The sequence below is a fragment of the Bos grunniens genome, chromosome 8 (assembly GCF_055505025.1).
Source record: "Bos grunniens cultivar Pamir isolate PY7600 chromosome 8, Bosgru_T2T1.0, whole genome shotgun sequence".
Taxonomy (NCBI): domain Eukaryota; kingdom Metazoa; phylum Chordata; class Mammalia; order Artiodactyla; family Bovidae; genus Bos; species Bos grunniens.
Genome location: NC_141172.1, coordinates 26,695,227 through 26,718,087, shown reverse-complemented (window position 1 = coordinate 26,718,087; position 22,861 = coordinate 26,695,227). Strand labels below are relative to the sequence as shown.

At 44.2% G+C, this 22,861-nt stretch overlaps 1 long non-coding RNA gene across 1 annotated transcript in view; it reads left to right on the top strand.

The window, feature by feature from the left end:
- Positions 1-22,861, top strand: part of LOC147366865 (uncharacterized) — a 231,302-nt gene that overhangs the window by 182,771 nt on the left and 25,670 nt on the right. Inside the window, exon 9 of the long non-coding RNA XR_015169512.1 lies at positions 16,390-16,482. This is a non-coding gene — a long non-coding RNA (uncharacterized LOC147366865). The remainder of the gene's footprint in view (positions 1-16,389; positions 16,483-22,861) is intronic.

Sequence of the window (22,861 nt, the reverse complement as noted above, 5' to 3'; positions counted from 1 at the left end):
AGCAGAAGGAATAATATTTATTGATGCCAGACTTTTTTTTCATGCTTTGAGTTTCACATTTATTCTTCATAGCAGTCTTAGGAAGTAGCAGGCATGATCATTCTCGTACTCATAGCTAAGGCTGACACACGGGTTTTTAGGCAGTCACATAGCTGGGGGCCTCCCTGGTGGCTTAGATGGTATGTCTAAGAAGTATGGAGCTAGCTTTGCTCTGTTAGCTTCATGGCAGATTCTAGAGTGAAGCACTGGGCAATCTGTGTTTCCCCCAGTGCTGTTCTTGGGAACTGTTTATGCAACTTTTGTTATCATACAAACTCCCTTGACAGAATCTCTAATACAGGTCCTCCCATTGGCAACAGGGTGTCAGTCTTGACCGTGGACCTCAGATCCGTGGTGACAGAATCTGTGGGTGTCTCCCAGAGGAAGGCAACGGAGGCAGCAGGGACCAAGGTGACCTCCCGTCCTTCCTTTCTGTATGAGATTGTTCCTTGAAAAGTCAAACAGGACTTGATTATGGTGGGTTGGCCCGCAGGTTTCCCCACACTGGCTTTTGTGGCACATGGTGCCTCCCTCAGCATCAGATTTGAAGGCAAAACTGAGCTTAAAAGACATAGCTCGTGCCTTCTGGCTTTACCCTGTTCTGCCTGCCTCTCCCTCTTTCCATCACTGCTGACCTGGGGACAGTTTAGACAATGGACTCTGGAGCCACCTGTCTGTTACTTACCAGCTGTGTAACGTAGCTCAAGATACTTAAAGTCTCTGTTCTGTTTCCTTACTTGAAAAATAGGAATAATAATCATAACAATACCTACCTTGTAAAACTGTTGTGAGTTGTTATACGTAAAGCACTTTGAACAAAATCTAGCATATGGTAAGTGCTCTGTAATAATAGTAATAATACCAATATTATTATTATTATTCATTCTTACACATCATTGCAAACTCTGGTGTCCCAGGCACTGAGGAGATCAAAATAAATTAGCAGCTGTCCTCGCCCTCAGGATGCACATGGTCAAGGAGGGGAGGCAGAGAAGTAAACATAGATGGCAGTGACACATTCCGAGTACCGTTGAAGCCTCTGTACAGAGCCCCATGGAGGACCACGGTGGGAGAGGTGCTTACCCTACAGACCTCCCTTGCTCACTGTTTCATCCCCTGCCCCAGGTATAGCTGCTAGTCCAGGGTCAGCATTTTACTGGACTGAAAAAGTCAGGAGCTGAGACTGAAGAGGAGCTTACCAGAGAGGGGAGTTGGAACTGACTCAGGGTTTTCTGGGGAACAAAGGGGAAGAGGTGAGAAACAGCCATGAGCAAATGTGCCCTAGCATAAAACAGGCTGGAACATTCTGACAACTTCAAGTTCAGTGTGGCTGACCCTCAAGGGGTGGGGTGGGGTGAGGGCAATGTGAGTAACAGGATCGAAGTAAGAAAACCAGTTAATAAACTTAGTGTTAATACTGAGGAGAGCTAATGAGGACCCAGATTAAAGCAGGCCAGTGAGGAGAGCTGGGAAGGCTGGCTGGGGGACTGTGGAGGAGGTAACCCTGGTGGTAAGCTGAGGGTGCAGTCAGCCCAAAGAGGCCAGCCCTGCTATCTTGGAGCTCAAGGGGACAACATGCAGATGAGAACTACTGGGACCCTCGTCTACGTGGATACAGTTTTTGCTCAGATAGAGCAGCTGCTGCTGCTGCTGCTGCTGCATCACTTCAGTCGTGTCCGACTCTGTGCGACCCCATAGACAGCAGCCCACCAGGCTTCCCGTCCCTGGGATTCTCCAGGCAAGAACACTGGAGTGGGTTGCCATTTCCTTCTCCAATGCAGGAAAGTGAAAAGTGAAAGTGAAGTCACTCAGTTGTGTCCGACTCTAGTGACCCCATGGACTGCAGCCTACCAGGCTCCTCCATCCATGGGATTTTCTAGGCAAAAGTACTAGAGTGGTGTGCCATTGCCTTCTCCGCAGATAGAGCAGCACTTTCTGTTCAACTAGTAACTTTGCAAGACACTCGGTTTTTTTATCAGCTATTTTCTCTGAGGAAAAGAAGTCATGTCATTCCATGTTTAGAAATAGGATGAATGTGCACAGTCAGATCTTTCCAGGTGGCTCAGTGGTAAAGAATCTGCCTGCCAATGCAAGAGAAGTGGGTTTGATCCCTGGGTCAGGAAGGTTCCCTGAAGGAGGAAATGGCCACCCACTCCAGTATTCTTGCCTGGAGAATCCCATGGACAGAGGAGTCTGGTGGGCTACAGTCCATGGGGTCACAAAGAGTCTGACACCACTGAAGTGACTTAGCACTAAGAGGGTTCACAGTCAGGGTTCCATGAATGCTTTCTGGCCCCAGGACTGCCTCTCACTTTCTGACCCAAGGCATCCCCTACTGGAGGTGTGAAAAACACCCATGGCTGCAGGTCAAACAGGGCAGCCGCATGAAATCAATCAGATGTCAGATGTAACCAAGATCTCAGAATCTGTGCTTTTGTAAACTCCCCCTCAGGTGTGAGAAATGGCTCAGGATTTCAAAAACAAACCTGTACATTCACAGCATTGCTACTGTTATGCTGCAGGAGGCAAAGGGTATGTGGCCGGGTGGCCTGTTTGGAGTCACCCACCCATGAGTTCAGTTCAGTTCAGTTCAGTCACTCAGTCGTGTTCGACTCCTTGCAACCCCATGAATCACAGCTCACCAGGCCTCCCTGTCCATCACCAACTCCCAGAGTTCACTCAGACTCACGTCCATCGAGTCAGTGATGCCATCCAGCCATCTCATCCTCTGTCGTCCCCTTCTCCTCCTGCCCCCAATCCCTCCCAGCATCAGAGTCTTTTCCAATGAGTCAACTCTTCGCATGAGGTGGCCAAAGTACTGGAGTTTCAGCTTCAGCTTCATTCCTTCCAAAGAAATCCCAGGGCTGATCTCCTTCAGAATGGACTGGTTGGATCTCCTTGCAGTCCAAGGGACTCTCAAGAGTCTTCTCCAACACGACAGTTCAAAAGCATCAATTCTTTGGCACTCAGCTTTCTTCACAATCCAACTCTCACATCCATACATGACCACTGGAAAAACCATAGCCTTGACTAGATGGACCTTTGTTGGCAAAGTAATGTCTCTGCTTTTCAATATGCTGTCTAGGTTGGTCATAACTTTCCTTCCAAGGAGTAAACATCTTTTAATTTCATGGCTGCAATCACCATCTGCAGTGATTTTGGAGCCCCAAAAATAAAGTCTCACTCTGGTACTCTACCCCAAACCAACGGCATCGATGCCAAGAGACACCTCGGGAGCAGACAGCCCGCACGGAGAGCACGCCTCAGCCCCACCTCAAGGGAAGCATCTTGTCCTCAGAGTAGCAAACATCTCTTGTCTCTGTCATTTGTTTTAAATGGTGAAATCCCTCCCTCAAAAAATGAGAGTGAAAACGTACCTTGGTGTGTCATCATCTATCATCACGAATGAACAACAGGGGAGTGTACCAAGTACTAGCAAGTTTGTTTTGTCCACTTTCATTTGGTTATTAATTTTTAATTCATAAAGCAGTTCACCATTATAACAATTTTAAATAATCCATTAAATTGTTCTGGGCACGGATAGCATTAGAATATTTTTAAAGTAAATTTATTACTGACAGCCATTAAATTGTGTTGGTAGTCTTTTGATCATATGCCATCCATTCAATACACTTTTCTGAGATGCCTTTCAACAAGTGCATATTGTCAAGGTTGCCTGTCTTTCTGATCCTATATGTTAAAATATACTAACATTTGTTTAAAATCCAGTAATGAGACAGACAGCTGAGTTTACCTTACTTTATGCAGTATGCATACTCCCAAAAAGTTGCACCTAAGTGGCATTTTTGGTAAGTTTTCTCATACTTTAGTATTCTAGCTAGGAGAATTCCATGGACAGAGGAGCCTGGCAGGCTACAGTCCATGGGGTCACAAAGAGTTGGACACAACTGAGCAGCTAACAACACTTTCACTTTTTTATGTTCTTTTCGAAAATAAAAAGATCAATACTAAACTTTTTTAATACATAAATTGAGATTCCACATGTCCAGTGTGCTTAAACTGAAGTATACCTAAGAATCATTTTTAAAATTATATTAACAGTGAATGTATGTATGTGTATTTAGCCTTCATTCAATACATGTTTACTGAGTACCTACTGTGTGCCAGGCACTGCTCTAAGAAGCTGGGAATTCAGCAAACAAGCTAATGTCCCTTCCCTTGTGGAGATGATATTCCAGTGGGACAGTCATACTAGCCAAGTAAATAATTGTGTAATGTAATTTCAGCAGCAGAAAAACTGCTATGAAGACAAGTAATGCAGGAAAAAGAGAACAGTGGTGGAGAGGGTATCTTAGACATTGTGTTCATTTTCCATTGCTGCCTAACAAATTACCATGACCTCTGTGGCCTAAAGCAACACAAATATATCATCTCATATTTTCCATGGTCAGGAATCAAGGGAGCGTTAGCTGGGTTCTCTGCCTAGGTCTCAAGGCTGTAGGCAAAGGGTCAGCCAGGGCTGGGTTGCCTCTGAGGCTTGGGGTCCTCTTCCAAGCTCCTGTATTTGTTGGCAGAATTTAATTCCTTGCAGCTGTAGAAATCATGAAGGCAAAAGGAGAAGGCCTGTGACTGCTCAGCTGGTTAGGTCAGATCCACCCAGGATAATCTCCACTTGATTAACTCAAAGTCAAATGATTAGTAACCTAATTGTGGCAGTTATATCCTATTAAAGTACAGGTTCCCGGTGCATAGGAACGTTTTCCCAGTGGGGAGATCTTGGAGGCCATCTTAGAATATTGCTTATTACAGAGCGGTCAGGGGAGAACTTTTCATGGAGGTTACATTTGAGCAAAGACATGGGGAAAAAAATCAGAGATTGAGCTGTGTAAAGGTCTGGGAAAAAATCATATTGGCATGTGCAAAGGCCCTGTGGCAGGAACTGGTATATCCAAGGATTGCAGAAGGGCCAGTGGAGTTGGAGGTTAGTGAATGAGAAGAAACATGGTATGAGGTCAAAGAGGGAAGCAGGCCACAGACCATGGAGAGCCTTGCGGGTTATGGGGAGGAGTCTGGAGGTTTCTGGGTTGGAAGTGATTTATGATCTGATTTATATTTTAAAAGCCCTCTCTGACTTCTTTATGAAGAAGGAATTGTAGGGAATTATAGAATAGAAAAAGAGAGACTATTTTTAAAACTTTGGCTGAAGTCCAGACTGAAGTCCAGGTTTGAACTAGGGTGGCAGCTGTTGGTTAGAGAAAAGGAACTCGAGGTGGGTTGCGGAGGTAGAATCAATTAGATGTACTTAAAATGTAATGATTTAAAAGCATATACTCTGGATCCAAACTTCCTGGGTTCAAATTCTTGCCCTGCCACACACCAGCCATGGGAACTTGGACAAATTATTTAACTTCTCTGTGTCTTAGTGTCCTTGTCAGAAAAAATGGGATTTATAATAACACCTACCTTGTGGGGGTTTGTGAGTGTTTGGTGAAATAATTCTGATAATAATTGATGTATGAATGTCATTTACGTGTATATAAATGGTGGCTGTTATTTTTATTGATGATAGACGTGGAATTTGAGAGGAAAAAGATATCACAGGTGTTTTCAAGTCTCTTATTCTGAGTAACTGGAAGAACAGTGGAATGGAAAAGACTGAAGGCTGCAGCATGTCAGCTTGTCTAATATTTTAGTGATTAGAATACAGTTACACAATGCATGCATTTGCCACTGACTAGCAGTGAGAAGTTGTATAATAATTAATGTGACCCCACGAACCTCAGTTTCCTCATCTGAAAAAATATATAGGGTTAGTAATAGTCATTGAGTTAGACAAGGCTGTGGTCCATGTGATCAGCTTGGTTAGTTTTCTGTGATTGTGGTTTTCATTCTGTCTGCCTTCTGATGGATAAGCATAAGAGGCTTGTGGAAGCTTCCTGATGGGAGGGACTGGCTGTGGGGAAAACTGGGTCTTGCTCCAGTGGGCAAGGTCATGCCCAGTAAATCTTTAATCCAATTTTCTGCTGATTGGTGGGGCTGTGTCCCCTCCCTGTAGTCTGGCCTGAGGCCAAACTCTGGTAGAGGTAATGGCAACCTCCTTCAAAAGGACTTCCGCCAGCATTCAGGGGCTCCCAGGTCTGTTGTAGTCAGAGCCCTGACCCCACAGGAGGCCACTGTCAACCCACACCTCCGCTGGAGGCTCCAGGGTACTCACAAGCAAGTCTGGCTCAGTTTCTTGCGGGGTCACTGCTCCTTTCTCCTGGGTCCTGATGTGAACAAGTTTCGTTGTGCCCTCCAAGGGTCTGTTTCCCAGTCCTGTGGAAGTTCTGCAATGAAATCCCACTGGCCTTCAAAGCCAAATTCTGGGGGTTTTCAGACCCTTTGCCAGATCCCCAGGCTGGGGAATCTGTTGTGGGCTCTAGAACTTTTGCAACCATGCAAGAACTTCTTTGGTATAATTGTTCTCCAGTTTGTGGGTTGTCCGCTTGGTGGCTCTTCGGTGGGGCTAATGCCGACCTCCTCTAGGAGGACTTGTCCCACACGCTGTGCCTCCAGGGTCTGCTGCAGCCAGAGCTCCTTTCTCCGTGGCAGGCCATTGCTGACCCGGCCTCTGCAGGAGACACTCAGACACTCAAAGGCAGGTCGGTCAGTCTCTTGTGGAGGTCACTGATCCTTTCCCTGGGCCCTGGCATGCACAAGGCTTTGTTTGCACTCTCCAAACATCTCTGGCAGGTACAAGGTTTGATTCTAAACACGATTGCGCCCCTCCTACGGTCTCATTGGTGCTTCTCCTTTGCGCTTGGATGTGGGGCATCAAAAGCAAGACTGGAAGCTGACTGTGGATCAGATCATGGACTCCTTATTGCAAAATTCAGCCTTAAGACGAAGAAAGTAGGGAAAATCACTAGGCCATTCAGGTCTTACCTAAATCAAATCCCTTATGATTATCCAGTGGAAGTGACAAATAGCTCCAATACTTTGGCCACCTGAGCTGACTCATTAGAAAAGACCCTGATGCTGGGAAAGACGGAAGGCAGGAGGAGAAGGGGACAGGGGACGACAGAGGATGAAATAGTTGGATGGTATCACTGACTCGATGGATATGAGTTTGAGCAGGCTCTGGGAGATGCTGAAGGAGAGGGAAGCCTCATATGCTACAGTCTGTGGGGTCACAAAGAGTCAGACACAATTGAGTGACTGAACAACAACAAAAGTAATATTCATCTTCCAGAAGAGAATGAGGTAGCCCCCAGGACACCGTAGGGCAGAAGGAAATGTAAGGATCTCTTGCTTCAAGGAAGCAGTGGACAATAGGGCAGTTCTTGTGTTTTTTAACAACTGTTGAAACAGCTGTCTCCTTTATACTCACTTATCCAGGGATTTTGCAGTGTTTTTGGCTCTCACTTAAAAAGCCTGAGATCACTGCAGGGACTGTCACTGAAAAGCTATTAGGTAGAAAGAGCTGTTGGCTTCCACTATCATTGGGACTACCTGAAATCTAGCTACAACCTCTCTGAAAACAGACATCATAGACTCTCTCCCCAGGGTGTTGTTAAGAAGCCCTCATCCCTGATCACTCTGGGACCCTGCAGGCAGTGTTGGGACCCTTACAAATGCGCACAACCTTATACACTCTGCAGCAGCTACGCGATGCAGGCAGAGCTGAGAGGACCTACCCCCACATCCAAGGTCAGGAGCAATGGCTGCACTTTGCTGGAGCAGCCGTGAAGAGATACCCCATGTCTAAGGTAAGAGAAACCGCAGTAAGACAGTAGGTGCTGAGAGATGGCATCAGAGGGCAGACAGACTGAAACCACGATCACAGACAACTAGCTGATCTGATGACATGGACCACAGTCTTGTCTAACTCAATGAAACTAAGCCATGCCATTTGGGGCCACCTAAGACAGATGGGTCATGGTGGAAATGTCTGACAGAATGTGGTCCACTGGAGAAGAGAATGGCAAACCACTTCAGTATTCTTGCCTTGAGAACCCCATGAGCAGTATGAAAAGGCAAAAAGATAGGACACTGAAAGATGAACTCCCCAGGTCGGCAGGTGCCCAATATGCTACTGGAGATCAGTGGAGAAGTAACACCAGAAAGAATGAAGAGATAGAGCCAAAGCAAAAACAACACCCAGTTGTGGATGGCACTGGTGATAGAAGCAAGGTCTGGTGCTATAAAGATCAATATTGCATAGGAACCTGGAATGTTAGGTCCATGAATCAAGGCAAATTGGAAGTGGTCAAACAAGAGATGGCAAGAGTGAATGTTAACATTCTAGGAATCAGTGAACTAAGATGGACTGGAGTGGGTGAATTTAACTCAAATGACCATTATATCTCCTATTGTGGGCAGAAATCCCTTAGAAGAAATGGAGTAGCCATCATAGTCAACAAAAGAGTCCAAAATGCAGTATTTGAATGAAATCTCAAAAACGACAAAAGAATCTCTGTTCGTTTCCAAGGCAAATTGTTCAATATCACAGTAATCCAAGTCTATACCACAACCAGTAACGCTGAAGAAGCTGAAGTTGAACGGTTCTATGAAGACCTACAAGACCTTGTAGAACTAACACCCAAAAAAGATGTTCTTTTTATTATAGGAGACTGGAATGCAAAAGTAGGAAGTCAAGAAACACCTGGAGTAACAGGCAAATTTGGCCTTGGAATACAGAATGAAGCAGGGCAAAGACTAACAGAGTTTTGCCAAGAGAATGCACTGGTCATAGCAAACACCCTCTTCCAACAACACAAGAGAAGACTCTACACATGGATATCACCAGATGGTCAACACTGAAATCAGACTGATTATATTCTTTGCAGCCAAAGATGGAGAAGCTCTATACAGTCAACAAAAACAAGACCGGGAGCTGACTGTGGCTCAGATCATGAACTCCTTATTGCTAAATTGAGACTTAAATTGAAGAAAGTAGGGAAAACCACTAGACCATTCAGGTATGACCTAAATCAAATCCCTTAAGATTATACAGTGGAAGTGACAAATAGATTTAAGGGACTAGATCTGATAGACAGAGTGCCTGATGAACTATGGACAGAGGTTCATGACATTGTACAGAAGACAGGGATCAAGACCATCCCCATGGAAAAGAAAAGCAAAAAGCCAAATGGCTGTCTGAAGAGGCCTTACAAATAGCTGTGAAAAGAAGAGAACCAAAAAGCAAAGGAGAAAATAAAAGATATACCCATTTGAATGCAGAGTTGCAAAGAATAGCAAGGAGAAATAAATAAGCCTTCCTCAATGATCAATGCAAAGATATAGAGGAAAACAATAGAATGGGAAAGACTAGAGATCTCTTCAAGAAAATTAGAGATACCAAGGGAATATTTCATGCAAAGATGGGCTCGATAAAGGACAGAAATGGTATGGACCTAACAGAAGCAGAAGATATTAAGAAGAGGTGGCAAGAATATACAGAAGAACTGTACAAAAAAGATCTTTATGACCCAGATAATCACAATGGTGTGATCACTCACCTAGAGCCAGACATCCTGGAACTTGAAGTCAAGTGGGCCTTAGGAAGCATCACTACAAACAAAGCTAGTGGCGGTGATGGAATTCCAGTTAAGCTGTTTCAAATCCTAAAAGATGATGTGTGAAAGTGCTGCACTCAATATGTCAGCAAATTTGGAAAACTCAGCAGTTGTCACAGGACTGGAAAAGGTCAGTTTTCATTCCAATCCCAAAGAAAAGCAATGCCAAAGAATGCTCAAACTACCACACAATTGCACTCATCTCACATGCTAGTAAAGTAATGCTCAATATTCTCCAAGCCAGGCTTCAGCAGTACGTGAACCATGAAATTCCAGATGTTCAAGCTGGTTTTAGAAAAGGCAGAGGAACCAGAGATCAAATTGCCAACATCTGCTGGATCATGGAAAAAGCAAGAGAGTTCCAGAAAAACATCTATTTCTGCTTTATTAACTATGCCAAAGCCTATGACTGTGTGGATCACAATAAACTGGAAAATTCTGAAAGAATTCTGTGAATACCAGATGACCCGACCTGCCTCTTGAGAAACCTGTATGCAAGTCAGGAAGCAATAGTTAGAATTGGACATGAAACAACAGACTGGTTCCAATAGGAAAAGGAGTACGTCAAGACTGTATATTGTCACCCTGCTTATTTAACTTCTATGCAGAGTACATCATGAGAAACGCTTGGCTGGAAGAAGCACAAGCTGGAATCAATAATACTGGGAGAAATATTAATAACCTCAGATATGCAGATGACACCACCATTATGGCAGAAAGTGAAGAGGAACTAAAGAACCTCTTGATGAAAGTGAAAGTGGAGAGTGAAAAAGTTGGCTTAAAGCTCAACATTCAGAAAACTAAGATCATGGCATCTGGTCCCATCACTTCATGGCAAATAGATGGGGAAACAGTGTCAGACTTTATTTTTGGGGGCTCCAAAATCACTGCAGATGGTGACTGCAGCCATTAAATTAAAAGACGCTTACTCCTTGGAAGGAAAGTTATGACCAACCTAGACAGCATATTAAAAAGCAGAGACATTACTTTGTCAGCAAAGGTCCGTCTAGTCAAGGCTATGGTTTTTCCAGTGGTCATGTATAGATGTGAGAGTTGGACTGTGAAGAAAGCTGAGCACAGAAGAATTGATGCTTTTGAACTGTGGTGTTGGAGAAGACTCTTGAGAGTCCCTTGGACTGCAAGGAGATTCAACCAGTCCATCCTAAAGGAGATCAGTCTTGGGTGTTCATTGGAAGGACTGATGCTGTAGCTGAAACTCCAATACTTTGGCCACCTGATGCAAAGAGCTGACTCATTGGAAAAGACCCTGAGGCTGGGAAAAATTGAGTGCAGGAGGAGAAGGGGATGACAGAGGATGAGATGGTTGGATGGCATCATTCACTCAGCGGACATCAGTTTGGGTAGGCTCCAGGAGTTTGTGATCGACAGGAGGCCTGGTGTGCTGCAGTTCATGGGGTCACAAAGAGTTGGACAGGACTGAGCAACTGAACTGAACTTATACACTCTAGAAAACAGGAAATAACACCTAGACCTGAAGAATCTAGAATGCACTTACCCTCTCTCTGCTGACCTATTCTGGCCATTGCTAATTCTTGAGATAAAATGTTCATTTCTCCTTACTAGTCCTGGGATAAGGTGGTTCTTCTAGAACATAAGAACAGTAAAGAACCCTGGATTCACTGACTGGGGTTCTCCCATTGCTCCTTCATGATCTCAGCATTCTGAAAGAAGCTGGGGTCTCAAAGAGTGGGACACGACTGAGCACCTCCCCTTCCCTCTTAGACAAAGTCAAGATTTCTCTTCGTGTCCTCAGGGCTCCCTGTAATATGTCTTCATGGTCACAGGTCATCATTGAAGTGAAGTGAATTCGCTCAGTCGTGTCTGACTCTTTGCGACCCTGTGGACTGTAGCCTACCAGGCTCCTCCATCCATGGGATTCTCCAGGCAAGAGTACTGGAGTGGGTTGCCATTTCCTTCTCCAGGGGATCTTCCCAACACCCAGGGATCGAACCCAGGTCTCCTGCAGTGGAGGCAGATGCTTTAACCTCTGAGCCACCAGTGTTACCGCCTGAACTATAAACTTTGTAGGGACAAAGATAATCTCAGCTTTGTTCACCACAAACATCACCAGTCTGTCATAGACAGTCAGTTGATGCAGCTCTGCATCCACTATTGAGCACCAGCTGTTTGCCAGGGCCTGTGCACTGAAAATACGGTGGTTTGCAAGATAGACTCCTTCTCTTTAAAGGGTCTATAGGCAATGTAGTTGTTAACACTCCTGCCAGTGGTCAGCTGGGATGGAATACTAGTAGAAAGGCGTATATGTTATCTGTGATGTTTGAGAGGTTTGGAGGAAGTAGAAGGAGTATTATATAGCACTGATCAAATGTTTTCTAACAACACTGTAAATGAGCACTATTGTGTTCCTATTTTACCAACAAGAAAACTGATGTGCCAGGAGGTTAGCTAATATCCTGGTGAAAATGTGGAAATGTAGTAAGACCATGATATGAATCTAGACCAGGGACAGAGCTACAGAGCAGATGCATGGGAATGCAGGTGCACAGGTCCCCATGCTCAGGAGGACCCAGTGCTGGGCTTAATGCTCTGCAGTCCCCACTGTGGGATTCCTAGCAATTTTGTCTTTGAACTTGGGTGTGTAAATGAAGTCTGACAGGACAATAGAGCAGGTACGTGAGGAGGTGCTCATGATCTATCTGCCAGTCCTTGTCCCTCTATTTACATATAGCGTTTGGGATGCCCTGTGGCACAGAATTTCAGAGGCGCCATCCTGTGAGAGGGTCAGGGAGACTCCAAGCGAATACAGGGTAATCATGTTATGTCTACGGCTGAATAAACGAGGGTGCTGACAGCCCTAAGGACCTGCATCATTTTCATTTGAACCAGAACTTACTTCTAACACAGGAAGGGAATAGTGGCATTCTAAGAAACAAACAATCAGTGAACCCTAGCATATCCTTTTTTACTCTTGCTGCTTCCCATACACTGAGAATGATGCCTTAGAAGGAGAGAGAGAGGGAAGTCAGTCCACACTCGCTTTTCTTCTCAGTCCTTCTGCACTCAGCAGTGAGCCAGACACAGAGCGTTGCTAGAACGCACACAGATCCAGCAAATGAAATTTGTGTCATGAATCTACTGTTCTAGCAACAATGAACTACATGTGTGAGCTATGAAATAGGAATGTGTCATTTTGATGATTCCTGGTGAGTTAAATGCTATTATGTTTACATTTAAAATTCCATGACATAAAGTTAAATGGTAAAAGGGATGCTAATAATTTAAGATTTTAATTTCTCTTTACCTTTAATAGCTTTGTTTCCTGCTTTTTAAGCACAAGACCCTGACAATTTTCATTTGGCACTGGGCCCCCAAATATAGGTGGTCTTGGAAGGGAAGTCCTATAGCTGGCACTATTCAGTGCTACACATTCCTAAGACAAGTTCCATTCTTGTAACTATAGTGTGTAGCTTGATAAGAGGGGATGTGTAACCACCATTGTCACATGTACACTCCCAGGGAAGGGCGAGACTGTCATTGTGACCTAGGTAGAACCAGTCTGGGAGAAGCCAGTGAGCAGAGCTGGTGGTCGGTTGATCAGCAGACACCAGCTGCTCTCACCTTGAAGCCTCTCACGGAGACTGCATCCTATCCAGAGTTTAGTGGAGGAAAAGTGACTGCCTGTCACATCCAAAGAATGGAGATGAGAGTGCTGCTCAGAAGGTAACAGAAGGCTGACAAGACACCAGATCCTAAGCACCACTGAGTCAAAAACTTCCATCTAGAAACCCCAACGATTCCGTGATGATTCCCCAGCCAAACCCACCAGTTGAAAAGTTCATGTGAACTTTGGGGTTTTGTTGCAAAACCTATAATCAGGCCAGGTTTCAGGTTCCATAACAAAGTGCTTCCCAGCCTGGTGACCGCAAGCCAGACTGACATTTGTGAGTGCATTTCCATGGAAAAAGAAGGTGCTGCTTAATTGCATTAGGAGAATTATACCACAGTGCATGGGGGAACACTGACAGGCTTTGACAAGCATGAGGAAAACGTACTCTTTTCTGCGCCATGTCCATTTTCTTTGGGGTCATGGCCATTACCATGGAGATGATATGCAAAGAAGAACTAGAATTTATTCCCCTAATGAAAACCAAGTTGGCTGTTCTTTCTTAGTAATAATCACAGCAACCACCCAGTATATTGCTACCAAACCATCCTACTTCCTTCTAGTCATGAGGATTGTAATTCCGTTCTGCACAAGGCTATTATTTTAACTTATGAGTTTCCCAGAGGGAGGGGCATGCTAAGCATGGGGGAAAAAATCTAGGGTTATAGGGAGGGAGCAGATAGAGAGATAACACTGATGATTCAGTGTTGTTTGTTAACCAGGAAAGTATAGAAAGCATGTGAAATAAAATCCTTCAAAGACAATTTTTCAGAGTACATACGACTCTAGGGAAAGTGTTTTAGGAAGGAAGTTGAAAATTATGGATGTTTCAAACAGGAAAATTGTATAAATGGACATTTCCTAAAAGGGAAGTGTGTAACTATGCTCCCTGAAAGCTCAAAATCGTATTTCTAATAGCAAAGATAATATTTTGCAAATATTACACTCTTCTAACTTTTGGGTTTTCTCTTAAATCACCTTCCCCTGCTGTCTTCCGCCTCCAAGGCTGAAGCTTGGGGCTTCTGGCCCCGGGGATACTGCCTAGAACAAAGACACCATTGATCAGTTTGAATCTCAAAGCTGACTTTCTTGACCTCTTAAGCAAGAAAATCATCCTCAAAGCCAGGCATTGTTGAGAAGGAAAGAGATTTTCTAAATTCCTTTAGCTGCCGTTAGTCTATCAAGAGCCAGGCCTGGTGGAGTAGGCCCTAAAGAGATTTACTCCACACCACCGTGATGGGCTATGGAGGAGTGGGAAGCTGGCTGCTCTGAGCCAGAGAGGTCGGACAAAGAAGGCAAAGGAGGCAGGCAGACATGGGAACCAGCGGTGTCCTGGACTCTTCTCTCCTGTCCTAAGTCCTGGACCTGGGGCCCTGGGTAGAAAGACCAAAGGAAAGGCTGAGAACATCAGGAGGACTGTAACTCACTTCTTGTCATGCTTCTTGGGGGATTCTTCGGGGTGGCTGTGAGCCTCAAGAAGTCCCCTATATGGTCACCTTTAACAGGATACAAGACCATGAGACGATGGAAGCAGAAGGGAGCCAGGCCTGTGCACCTCAGGTGATGCTCCAGGTTCCTCGCGCCCTTGGTTGTCACATGGAGGATCCAGGGTATAGTGATGAGAAGGTGGGAGGGATGAAAGCAAGGATCAGCATGAAAAGGCCATACCAGGCCCTGAGAGCAGGAAGAATGGCCGGAAGTGGGTACCGTTCCATCACCCCAAAAAGGCCAGGTAGACGCTGATCCCAGTACAGGGAGCAAACCAGCCCTGCCACTTTGCAACAAAGACCAGCAAGAGTCTAGAGGATCCCACCTGGTCCCCTCTCTCCCCTTCCACCAAATTACACAGAAACCTCTTTAGCCACCCCTTAAACCACCTTGAGATGGAGAAAGAGTGGGAGAGAGGACAAGAAGTCCTCTTACATACAGTCCTTTTACATACAGAGGACACTCTGTATGTAAAGGGAAAATTTAAACCAACCCTAGAAAGGAGTTGAATTTCAAATAAATAAAATATTTAAATGAAAATGAGAAAATTTAAATTGGAAGAGACTCATATTGTTAATTGGCAAGTGGTGGGGAGGGGTGGTTGTCAGAGGAAGATCAGACCAGCTTTGGGAAGTAGAGAGACCATTTGATATTGTGCATCTGAGTGGAGTGTGAGTGAGTTTGCAACGCGGCTACATCTTTATTCCTCCCTCCTCCTTACCATTCTATTGAGCATACACATGTCATCTTCCTTCAAGTCAAAGCAAATTTGGTGTTTGGAAGTGTCCTCTGGGAAGCCTAGGGGCACGAGAAACTTTCTTTAATGTCCCAAAAAGGCAAGAGCAATTTGAAGTTTGCAAGATATCCTCCTGAGAAGTCCTCAGTGCTCTCATCACTTGAATTAAAATCAAAGCTGCTGCGAAGACTCGCTGAGCCCCACTGAGCTCCATGTAAAAGTGGAGGTCAGCATTCTTTAGGGTCGGGGGAGGAGAACTTGTTGGGAGGAAGTGGGAGACGTGGAATGAAAAATCATTAAGAGTTTATCTCCCTGTAAAAGTCTCCGTTGAACCCACATGTATTGAAGCCAACTAGACAGACTCTGGTCTGCATATGAGAAAGAGACTAAATGTTATGATGAGAGGTAGCATTTTCCATCAGCATCTCTGCTCCCTCCACCCCTGAAGCTGTGCAGGGCAGTGCTTGTGTGGCTGTGTGCACGTAGATATGTGGCCCAGGCAGAGCCCAAGAACTCTTTTAAGGATGCTTAAAAGCTGAAGTTCAAGAGCAAAGCTGAACCTGCGTCAGGAAAATGGTTGCACGTGTTAAGTCATCTCTAAGGTGTTTGACTGTAATTGAATGCCCACTTTATGGTCATAGCCTGTTTTATGAAGGTACCCATCCTGAGAAGCTGCCCTCCGCTGCCTCTGCCAGCCCTCCTTGATGTTCAGCAGTTTCTGAAAATCATGCTGGATACATGGAGTAGCCTGACTTTTTACAAAACACACAGAATCTCAGAAAGATCCAACTAAAGGTTATAGCTAGACTTGAGCATTGACGATTAAAGTATGACCTGGTCTGTTTTATTGCTGAACATCAGATGTTCAGCTGCACAGAAACATTTAGAATAGCAGTTCTGCTGCCTTTTACTCATGTGCCACCAAATTCTGATCAGTGTAAAATTGATTTTTGTTAAAACAGGATGTATACTGTTCCAGTGATGTCAGCCAGACAGATGAGCAGAGCCCCATGCAGGAGTGTGGAAGGGATCACCCGCCTGTGAAAGTGTACAAGGTGAGGCATGACAAGGAGCCAGTGTTCAGGGTAGAAATTCACTCTTGCCTGGAAAATCCCATGGATGGAGGAGCCTGGTAGACTGCAGTCCATGGGGTCGCTAAGAGCAATATAAATCTGGGCACCTCTGTCACAGGCGACACATAAATTAACCATCACATGAATGTACATCAGCCTAAGACAACAATGTACGTGGAACCTGTGACTTCCTTCCTTAAGAATATGTTTCACTGAACCAACGGTTTCCCTCCTGGCTCCTGGCTTGCAGTCTGTGCTCTTTGAATCTGAGATTTAGTAGCACTCAAGTGATGGGGTGGTCACATTTACTGGTATTTCACTGTTGACTTGCCTGACCTTCAGCATTGAGTTGACCTTGTACAGAACTGTTGACCACCTCGGTCACCCATTATTGTACACTCCTGAGGAAAGATGTCCCACATTTCAGCCAACACTGCTGCTGCTAAGTCGCTTCAGTCGTGTCCGACTCTGTGTGACTCCATAGACAGCAGCCCACCAGGCTCCCCCATCCCTGGGATTCTCCAGGCAAGAACACTGGAGTGGGTTGCCATTTCCTTCTCCAATGCATCTGAGTAGGACACAAAGTTGAGGAAGGAGAAACTGGCCCTTCTTTTTCTCCTGTCTGCCTGCATCAGCTGGGACATGATCTTCTCCCGCCCTTGGGATTTATACCATCCATGACCCAGACTGAGAAATACCACCTACTTTCCTAAATCTTCAGCTTTGCAAGTGACAGATCATGGGACTTGTTGGCCTCCATAAACATGTTAGCCAATTCTTCATGATACATCTCCTTGCACATTTATATATAGATAGACTCTAGGATATCCATATCTAGCTATAGACTTATAGATATGTGTCTTATTGGTTTTGTTTCTCTAGAGAGTTCTAATATAGTTAATTCACCAACTCCCATCTTTGTGCTATAAAGGGTATCAGAAATCATTCAATCCAATGCATTCATGTTTCCACACACATTAATTGTATGTCCTGTGGACTGTGCTAAAATACAATCTAACCCTGCCTTCAGCATGCCATCATTTAAGATGACATTGCATACTTCATGTCATAGTATCATAGGTTCTTCAATTGGAAGGGAATAAAAAATTCGCCACTTCCAACTCTCTGTATTTTATAACAAGATTCCAACCAAAACATTCCCATCAAGTGGTCCTTCAGCACTTCAACTTCAAACACTTCCAGTGACCAGGAACTCACTACTTCCAAACACAGCCCATCCTAGCCTTGGAATTACAGTTATAAATTACTAAATCACTCTTTGGAATGTTTATGTTTTGTTAAGAAAGCATCAGGACATTAGCTAATTTTTTTAACTATTCTCTGCAAAATATTATACATATATGTACAAATGTACACAGTAAAACATAGAATCAGTGGCTATAGTACTTCTCAATAGGATTAATTAGGGAAATGGATTCCACCTGTGTGTGTTTGCATGCACATAAGCACACACATGCACACACAGTGTTACTCCAGTTCTTAAATTTTCATCAAGAATGGTTTATTTACACAAGCATTGGCTGCTCTTCTCTTTGGAAATTATTAACAGACCCAAAAGAGTTTTGTGTTTTTTTTGTTTTTTTTTTTTTAAGCTCACCAGTTTACCTTGGAGCAGAAAAAAATGTAAGTGTAATTTATCATTTTGCCAAAATAAGTAAGTGTTGAGGAGGTGAGCACCAATCAGTTGCTTAAGTGAGTTAATAATGGGAACGTCAATATGGGCACCATCCATTCTTTGTCTGGATATCAGTGAACAGAGCCAGTTCATGGTCTCTCACCCCAGCCTGTACCCAGATCACCAGTGCACATGCTTCTAGCCATGTTCAGACCTTCTCTCCATGAGGTATGCTGTGGAACAAATGATAGGTCTCTTTGGGGTATTTAAAGATTCAATACCTTCCTCCCTATTGTATTTCACTGCTGCAAGCGCCTTGACTGGGAGACAGGCATTGGTTTTACATCACATTTTAGGGGACACTGATATATCTGATGGACAAGTATGCTGTACGCTGTAAGCCTCCAGATTTCGGAAAGGTTGAGTCGTGGGAACATCCGTTGCAGTTAAGGAAATACAGTTTACTTTCCTGAGCATCAGAAAAATAAAATGCAAGGAATTCCTTCAGCTCAACCACCACATAGAGGATTGAGTTCGGTTTGTCTGGTGTTTCTATCACTTGCCCCATTCCCTCTGGCTGTTCTTCCAAGCCCCCTGTTCTCATGAATGTTATGCTTTCACCTCTGTTAGCATCTTCTTCTAGGTATGTTTCCTTTTACCACCTTTATTTTTGGCAGCGGTGCTGAGTTTTTTCCAGCCAACCAAAATAGGGCCAGCTCTCATCTGAAGGTGTATCATTTGGGTTTCTTTAAGCTCCTAGGCTGATACATCCCGAAAACCAGTTGTATCAGGAGAGATACAGCCCATGAATTATAGACATAAATAGTATTGGGGAAGATTGACCTTCACACAGACAGATAAATAAGTGATAACAGTGAGACAAATAAGAGCATGTAGATAAATAAGTGATAATCTCAAGAAAACTTTTTTTCTCTCTACATCTGCAACCTGAAAACTTGGGCGTTCTCTATTCATAGGTCTCCAGAATTCTAGAACAGACCCTTCATTTTTACTCCAGCAGATGGTCCAGCGAAACTGAAACAATGCCCAAGCTTCTTTGCGAACATTGGCAGAGTATTGGTGCAGAGTGATGGACACACTTTTGGTGCAGAGTGATGGACACACTTTTTCTCATTGTGAAAAAGCCACAGGTGGAGGCTAGGGATGGGGTAGAGGGTTTCCCTCTTTCCTTGGAATAAACTTTGCAAAATATTTGCAAATCCTGAGAAGAAATTAAGAGTGGGTCAGGTGCCCTCCAGGTCACTACTTTTTGCCAGTTTCACTGGCAGTCCCTTGCCCAGCTTTGTTCAGCTAATTAATCCCCCCAGACACTCGCATTCACCACATTCAAATTATAGCAGAAAGGAGCTTTTTTCCCCATTCTATTTTTCTTTAATATACACTTGAATTATACTCTTCTGACATCAGCTTCCAGCCCCACTGAGGGGTTTCCAACAGCCTAATAACAAACAGATTAGAGGCCAGAAGAGCATGTATTCCTCAAGTCCCTCTCTGCGTCCAGCTGTGAAGCTGCATGGCCGTTACAGGCAGAGGCGAGCCCGGGCTGCGGCTCCAACTCTGATGTTAAAATGGAAACTCGGTGTGAAGGCCTCGGGAGGATTAGAGAACACTAACTTTGCTGCCCATCAGAAAAGGATAATGTTCCCCGTTCTGTTCCTGCTGGTATCAGTTCCAAGTTGGAAAGCCGCCTCCTCTCCTAATTCAAGCTGGGGCCAGAGTGGAGCAAGCCCTCTCAGATATTGTAAGCCAGTGTGAGCTCAAAAAAGAATTCACCGCTCAAGGCCAAATAGCTTCAAAGCTAATAATCCTCCAGAGTCGGTGTGAGAGTGCTACAACTGTCAATGTCAACTTACACAAGGCATGGTGAGAGCGAAACTTCAATAATGACATCATGGAGGAGAGGGCAGAGGGCAGCCGCTGTACAGGGAAGTGCCGGGGCCCTTCAGATCTTTGAAACCTGCAAGGATTTATCCGGACTAACGTGTCTCCATGTAGTCATTGCGGTCTTAGGCTACTCTGATTAAGGATTTAACGTATTCAAAGGGTTTCGGCAGCAGCAAGATGACACGTCTTCGGGAGCTCTATTGGATTCCATTATCTTCTCCTCGCTTCTCCTGCAGACGCCCTCCCTCCCACCCTGTCCCGTCTCCTCCCAGGCCCCTAGACAGACCTCCTCAGACAAGAGGCTGATCCACTTTGGGGTCTGTACTGGCCCCCATCTCGCCGCCTCGTTTGTTTCGTGCCTGGGTTTGATTGTCAAACAGGCCTGGCCACACTTACATACTTGAGTGTCAGGATGCAAACCCCAGCAGACTTGAACAAATTCCTCCAGGATTCCCTGGAGTCTCACATAACTTCCTTAGCCAACCCTGTGGTGGAAAGAACGCAGGTTCTTGTTAGAATACACCCAGAGATATATACGGTCATGGTCACAGTTCAAAAGAATAAACTTCTTAGCATCCCAGGGGAGGGAGGAGGAGGGAAGTAAAGCTCAGGGCAGGAGTGGAAGGTCAGGCAGGAAACTCCCCCCACCCCCGTCCCCGAGGCCCATGAGGACAGGGCAGTTCACCTCTGCCTCTGGTTGCTGGCCATAAATGGAGCACCTGTCTGCCAGGCACAACAGCAACTACAGGAGAGAGGGAGTTTAAGAAGGCTCACTGGGGAAGGGAGATGCCCTGAAGATGTTGGCAGCACAGGGAACTTGAGTACTTTGCAGCTGCAGCCGTGTCTAGTGCCCCCTTTGGAGGACTGTGTGGTCTGATTTACTGGGCCACAATGGGCCCAGTGTCAGAGGCCCTGGACTGCAGGGATAAGAGCTCAAAGTCTGAATCAGACAGACGTGAATGCCAGTTCTGGTCTGACTTGCTATGTGTCCTTGGCAAAAGCCTTCACCTCTATGAACCAGGGTCCTGATCTGAAAAATGAGGATAATACCTCAGAGAATCAGGACTATGTGACGATTACATAAAATAATGCAGAGTATATGGCCCTAGTAAATATTCAGTAAATGTTAGCTGTTATTATCATCATCATCATCATCATCCAAATGGCAGTTTTCCCTACATCTAAAGGAATTTTCCTGGAGAAGGAAATGGCAACCCACTCCAGTATTTTTGCCTGGAAAATCCCATGGACAGAGAAGCCTCATGGGCTACAGTTCATGCAGTCACAAAGAGTCAGACATGACTTAGCGACTGAGCACAAAGGAATTTAAAATGTAAGAATTTGAGAGAAGCATAAAAACATTTCAGAGGGAAGAAATAAAAAATGTCTACAGATTAAACTATACAGAGCTTTTCATAATGGTTAATGTCAATATATATCCAGATTGAAAATTCCAAGTGTGGTCTACAGGAATGTCTCTGGAATGTTGATGGAGTCCTACCCAAGAACAGCCATGAAACAGCTTGGGATGTATTCTCAAATTAATCAATCTCACAACCTTATTAAAGCACAATTTACATATAACAAAATACATACATTTTTGGTACATAGTTTTGATGAGCTTGGGCAAATGTCTTCACTCATGGAGCCACCACAACAATTACAGTCATGAGTGCATGCTCAGTCACTCAGTTGTGTCCGATTCTCTTGTAACCCCATGAACTGTAGCCCTCCAGGCTTCTCTGTCCGTGGAAATTTTCCAGACAAGAATACCTGAGTGGATTACCATTTCCTCCTCCAGGAGATCTTCCTAACCCAGGGATTGAAACTGTCTCCTGCATTGGCAGGCAGATTCTTTACCACTGAGCCACCTGGGAAGCCCCAGTTATAGGCATACCCTGTTTTATTATGTGTTGCCTTATTGTGCTTTAACGATACTACATTTTTTTTTTTACAAATTGAAGATTTGTGGCAATACTACAAATACTAGGTCTGTTGGTGCCATTTTCAAACAGCATTTGCTCACTTCATGTTTCTGTCATATTTTGGTAATCCTCACAATATGTCAAACGTTTTCATTACTATTGTATTTGTTAGGGTGATCTTTGATCAGTGATCTTTGATGTTACTACTCTGACTTGTTAAAGGTTCAGATGACAGTATCTTTTAGCAATAAGTAATTTTTAAATTAAGATTGTACATTGTTTTTTTAAAACATAATATACATTTGATAGGCTGTAGTATAGTGTAAATATAAGTTTTCTGTGCACTTCACATGGCTCAGCTCATTTTTATATTCATTTTATTTCCGTGGTTGGAACAGAATCTGCAATATCTCTGAGGTTGTAATGAGCACTAGCCACACACCAGAAAGTTCCCATGTATCTATTCCTCATCAGTACTCACCCTTGGACCCGGTCTCAGGCAACCATTGTTCTGCTTTCTGCCACTATAGATTAGATTTCCTGTTCTTGGTCTTCAAATAAATAAGATCAAACAGTGTATACTCTTTTGTGCCTGGATTCTTTTGCTCAGCATAATATTTGTAAGCTTCATTATTTTGTTGCATGTATTGGTACTTTGTTTTCCCTTTCTGGGTAGCATTGCCCTGTATGGATATATCACATTATTGAGTCATTCAGCCTGTTGATGGACATTTGAATTGTTTCCATTTTGGGTTTATTATAAAGAAAGCTGCTTGTGAACATTTACTCCATGTGTTTTTGTTTCTCCTTGGTAAATATGTAGACGTGCAATTTTTTAATTTTAAAAGAAACTACCAAGCAGGTCTCCAAGGTGGTCATACCCTATGACTCCCCC